The sequence below is a fragment of the Rhinichthys klamathensis genome, unplaced genomic scaffold (assembly GCF_029890125.1).
Source record: "Rhinichthys klamathensis goyatoka isolate OS25496 unplaced genomic scaffold, OSU_Roscu_1.1 h1tg000196l_1, whole genome shotgun sequence".
Taxonomy (NCBI): Eukaryota; Metazoa; Chordata; class Actinopteri; order Cypriniformes; family Leuciscidae; genus Rhinichthys; species Rhinichthys klamathensis.
In genome coordinates this window covers 3,053,533-3,059,532 of record NW_026606722.1, presented here as the reverse complement: position 1 = coordinate 3,059,532, position 6,000 = coordinate 3,053,533, and the positions used below count along the sequence as shown (strand labels likewise).

The window sequence follows — 6,000 nt, the reverse complement described above, 5'->3', positions numbered from 1 at the left end:
CTCGACTGGATATGAGGCATGATTTTGACATTTACATTGAGAGCAGAATAGGATGACGAATGATGGAGATGAAGTAAGAAGAATACAGATTAGTATTCCTGAGTGAGCAGGGGCCAGTGGCAATCAACGATCCTGAATCCGGTATCTGGCTCCATGTTTTGCTGTGTACCAGTGGAGTCCGTGGAAGATGCCGAGAACGCTGCAGAGGAGCTCTAAACGCACAGCTTAACACCAGCGCTGGGGAGATCGGCTCCTCTCCTCTCCTCTCCACTCCTCTGCTCTTGGGGAGGCGACGGGAAAGAGAGACAGCAGAGAGAGGGGGGAACGGTCAAACGGGAAAAGACAGAGAGTAGCTGGGTTTTTTTCCCCCAGGCTGCTTGGACTATCAGCCTGTGTGTGTGATTTTATTTTTTATTTTTCCCTGGTAATCTCTCTCTCTCTCTCTCTCTCTCTCTCTCTCTCTCTCTCTCTCTCTCTCTCTCTCTCTCTCTCTCTCTCTCTCTCTCTCTCTCTCTCTCTCATAACTATCCTTTGGTTTTCTGGGATGGTTTGAAGAAGACTTATATGTGATGCTTCCTGCACAGAGGTAAGTCCAATCAGAACAAGTCAGTATCACTGAAGAACCAGTTGCTCTGAGAAATGAATGAAGCTTGTCCTGTTGATTTGGTGTTGGGGAATGTGTCAGAGTTAATCCTGAATGTGGTTTTTTCAGTTTGATTCGTATACCGCCGTAGGTCTAAATCTAAGTGAGCGCATTTCTGGTACAGGTGTCCGTGACTTAGGTTGCAACGCTGTTACCGTGTGATCTTCTAATTCAATGGAGACATTAACATCTGCTCAAGTGTGGCGGGCACAGGCTGTACCTCTATTTCTGAACTGGAGAGGCCAGAAAGAGAGTGTGAATGTTGCAGGAACGTTGCCTAGCAATATTGCAACCTTCTCCAAGCGGAGAGATGTGATTTTATGCTCTGCAGCCTGACGGCAGGGCATCCTTCACGCGAGGACATGCCAACAGCTACACGGGGCACATCGAGTTCCTGTGCGTTTGCGTGTGGCGCGGTAGGAGGCGGACTAGAGGTTGTCTATGGTTCTTGGGCTCCAGGCTCGCCAGCACGAGAAGTCGTGCGAAACCCTGGCGCTCGGGTTGACTGATGAAGATTCATCCTTCTCTTTTTCTGTCTCTATCTCTCTCTGTCTTTCTCCCTTGGCCGCTCTGTTACACACTGAGCCAAACGTCTGCTGCGTCTTCAGCTCACTTGAAACTCTCCACACTGCAGGGGCTGAGCATTTGACAGCCATCAGCACCTCTCACACACTCGCGTCTGTGTGTGTGAGTGTGTTAGACTGTGTGTGCTAGTGTGAATGAGATTATGTGTTCAAGTGAGCAAGACTGTGTAAATATTGTCGCTCTACCTCTGTCATTGCGTAACTCGTACGAGAAGCAATATAGTGCGAAGACCTGTGATTTTCTAACCGATAGTGTTCAGAATCTCAATCACGACTCCAACCGGAAACACAATGTCCTCACCTACATGTAATATTTGTGTATGATGCTGGCAAATGAAAAAGTCATTGAACATAGCCTACTATTTATACAAAATTTTTTTTTACCATGTTACCATTTTGAACATTCGCCATTGTAATGCAATGTATTTTTATTTATTTATTTTTTGAAAATGGTAGTCAAGTTTTTTTGACATGCACCATAGTAACACCATGTTTTTTGGATATGACAATGCTGGGTTACTACTTAAAGAGATGTCATTCAAAACCTGTATGTATCTCTTACTTCTGTGAAACACAAAATAAGATATTATGAAGAACAGTGTGGTCGGAACAACACTAAAACTTATGAACTTTAATTGTACAGTACGGACAAAAACAATGGGATGTAAGTGTATCATAGAATAAATAAATAAAGGAGAGAGAAGTGAATTGTTCTGCTCTCTTTTGCGAGAAGTGACTCAAACCGACGCTCTCCATGTCCCGTGTGATTGGCTGTTCGCTGCACGTGTCACACTTTCGGGTGTACACGCTTCAGAGTTCATCACAAACACAAACTCTGGATCAAACCCTGAGTTGACAGAGAACATTTATTCCGAGCCTGTTGAATCTGATCTAAACCTGGTTGGATTTGTTGGGTTTTGTCAACTCTAAACCTACTCTGAAACTCAGACTATGTTTAACTAGCTTCATGCAACAGGCCTTACGTCTAATTCACAGCTCTGATATTTTTATCCAAATCAGATTTGAGTCATGAGAGGTCTCCACAGAGCATGTGCGCAAACACACGTCAGCGAAAGCCACCGGTTAATGATGTGTGAGTGCCAATTGAATTTGCTACTAACAATACCACAGAAAGACTGTTATCTTTATAATTTTAGTATTGACTTTGTATCAGAGTAACTTTTGACATTCCTGTTTTACAGTAACGAGCACTTTTCCAAATGAGTGTGTAACGTGACGAAACGTTTACAATTACAACCTACAGTACATCACTGTTTTAACATCACATTCTAATATATGCACTTTACAGTAGAAATGACCATTCTCTCAAATGTAGCGCTTTGAATCCCAAATAATTTTACAAATTAGTTTGCCAGATGGTTTGTGTAAATAATGCAGTTCCAAAAATGATTTATTTATTGGTTGATTATTAGTGCTGTCAAACTGATCAATTAATGAATAATTAATAAATTGATTAATTATATCTAACATAATATAAATCTATATATATATAAATCTATATATATAATGTTAGATGCAATTAATCAATTTATTAATAATTCATTCATTAATCAATTTGTTCATAATCAATTTAATCATTAATCAAATTGTTTAATTAATAAATTATTAATACATTTATTAATTGCATCTAACATGAAAGTTTGTAAATATACATAATGTACATATTATGTATATTTTCAAACCTTCAGAACTGCCTTAATTCTACATGGCATTGATTCAACAAGGTGCTGAAAGCATTCTTTAGAAATATTGATTGGATAGCATCTTGCAGTTGATGGAGATTTGTGGGATGCACATCCAGGCCACGAAGCTCCCGTTCCACCACTTTATTAGTACAGTACAGTACAGGCCATTTTAGTACAGTGAACTCATTGTCATGTTCAAGAAACCAATTTGACATGATTCGAGCTCTGTGACATGGTGCATTATCCTGCTGGAAGTAGCCATCAGAGGATGGGTACATGGTGGCCATAAAGGGATGGACATGGTCAGAAACAATGCTCAGGTAGGCCGTGGCATTTAAACGATGCCCAATTGGCACTAAGGGGCCTAAAGTGTGCCAAGAAAACATCCCCCACACCATTACACCACCACCACCAGCCTGCACAGTGGTAGCAAGGCATGATGGATCCATGTTCTCATTCTGTTTACGCCAAATTCTGACTCTACCATCTGAATGTCTCAACAGAAATCGAGACTCATCAGACCAGGCAACATTTTTCCAGTCTTCAACTGTCCAATTTTGGTGAGCTCTTGCAAATTGTAGCCTCTTTTTCCTATTTGTAGTAGAGATGAGTGGTACCCGGTGGGGTCTTCTGCTGTTGTAGCCCATCCGCCTCAAGGTTGTGCATGTTGTGGCTTCACAAATGCTTTGCTGCATACCTCGGTTGTAACGAGTGGTTATTTCAGTCAAAGTTGCTCTTCTATCAGCTTGAATCAGTCGGCCCATTCTCCTCTGACCTCTAGCATCAACAAGGCATTTTCGCCCACAGGACTGCCGCATACTGGATGTTTTTCCCTTTTCACACCATTCTTTGTAAACCCTAGAAATGGTTGTGTGTGAAAATCCCAGTAACTGAGCAGATTGTGAAATACTCAGACCGGCCCGTCTGGCACCAACAACCATGCCACGCTCAAAATTGCTTAAATCACCTTTCTTTCCCATTCCGACATTCAGTTTGGAGTTCAGGAGATTGTCTTGACCAGGACCACACCCCTAAATGCATTGAAGCAACTGCCATGTGATTGGTTGATTTGATAATTGCATTAATGAGAAATTGAACAGGTGTTCCTAATAATCCTTTAGGTGAGTGTGTGTGTATATATATATATATATATATATATATATATATATATAATTTCGATAACATTTTAGAAACATTTAAGTATTTTGAATTATGAGCATGAATCTAAAGTAAAGCAATTTAATTTGCTTTGTATAATAGTTCGTATGAATGTAAAAGTAATGAGTTGCCTGGGAAGCTACTTTTTACCATGTTTTTTTTTTAACATGTAGCCTACAGGTAATTATACCATGGTATTCTTTGACATAGATTGGTGTACTTTGCAAATACAATTGCATATGAATAAGGTAATCACAAAGTACATTAAATATTCAAAATATAATGATATTACCTTGTGATTCCCTCACTGTACCATGGTACCTCCGCTGTTATTTTACACTGTACACTGTTTCACTGTACTTTTTCCCTTTCTAGGAAACTTCATACGAGCATCTAAGTCGTGTATGTGACACGGTTTTACATCAGTGCTAGCCAATCATATCACGGTTATTAGTATTCAGTCCACACAAGAGGGGGTTTCCTGGACGCTGTATACATTAGTGCTGTGGTGCAGTGCAGTGTTTCCCACCGTCTCAGCTGTTGGGTGTCAAGGCAGCGTTTGGCTTTGAGTTCTGCTCGGGGATTCCAGATGCACACGCTCTGAACAGTGTACTGAGACTGTCTGTAACGCAAACTGAGCCTGGTTTCATGCAATATTCCCTTACAAAGTGATGCTTTCTCGCCTTTATTTCTGTCTCTGCTGTTCTCTCTCTGTATGTTGAATCTCTTTTCATTCTTCCTCTCTCTTCCTCATCATCCTCTGTCGGTCCACAGAAGAGAGTGGGACGGGCCGCTCTTCCACTTGTTTCCATGGAGACCGTGCGTGCGAGGGTGCGCGTGTGCACGTATATGTGAGTGTGTGTGTTGTGTGTGTTGTGCGCATGTGTTTCCCTTTTCGTTCAGCACATTCCTCAGAATGGTGCTGGTGTTTTTTTGGATTCGCAGCAGATCATGGATTCTCTCTGTGTGTGTAGTCACTTCAGCAGCCTGTTTGCTTTCTGATGGAATTGTGATTAACTGGCATTAATTAAGTCTATGCTCATGTGTGTTTGTTTGTGTGTGTGTGTGTGTGTGTGTAGGTGGGTGGGTGGCAGCTAACAGGAGTGGGTGGCGACCAGCTCCGTTCCACTCGAATCCTCTGTAATATTGTGAATCTCCACCATAATGAAGCAGATGATGCGGGCTGTTTCTTCTCGCATTTATATTTAGATTTACAAAAGCCTGATGACACATCGGGCCATAGATCGTAACATCTGCCCTTACCCCAGCTCTTAATGACTCAGCAGATAATTAGCAAGAAGGGTCAGTGTAGCTTCGATTGTGTCAGATCAAGCTGAAAAGAAACACAAAGATTCTTCAAACCGCCAGCGGGCATTGGATATTTGGTGGTATTACAAACAAATCTCTCTGAAATACTTGATACAATTCTGGAATACTTACTGAAATGCAAAATATCGTCGCTGTCAGGGGGGAAACCTCGAATCTCCATATTCCGTTATTTTTATTTATTTCATTAATCATTACTATTGGTCACCCTTTATGTCTGTTTGTGAGTTTTTCAAATATTTAACCAATGAAAAGTGTTAAATAATGCTTGTGACTACACCTCGTAATCGTAACTCCATTGAATCCTCAAACTGTCAGTCAAAACTCATAACTCCACCCCGCCTCTATTGTGAATGAAGTGCTGCACAAAGTTTGGAGCGTCTCTGCTGGTTTGCAATGCAAGGGTAAATACAGAATTGGTTCTTTGAGTAGTAGTGTGTCTTCTTTACTCAAGAAACACTAAATGTGACCCGTGCTGGCAAAATGAGTCAGAATGAGTCAACATTCTCCATTAAAAGTCCTACAAAAAGTATGATTTGTTTGAAAAGGACAGGACAAAAAACAACGATAGTGTCAGCAAAGT

The 6,000-nt window shown here is 41.1% G+C and overlaps 1 protein-coding gene across 3 annotated transcripts in view; it reads left to right on the top strand.

The window, feature by feature from the left end:
• Positions 1-498: 498 nt before the first annotated feature.
• Positions 499-6,000, top strand: part of LOC130096056 (disks large-associated protein 2-like) — a 155,485-nt gene continuing 149,983 nt past the window's right edge. For 2 of the 3 annotated variants that reach the window (XM_056262687.1, XM_056262689.1), the window contains exon 1: positions 499-586. The gene's annotated coding sequence lies outside the window, so the exon portion shown is untranslated. The remainder of the gene's footprint in view (positions 587-6,000) is intronic. The other variant, XM_056262688.1, reaches the window with a different exon arrangement.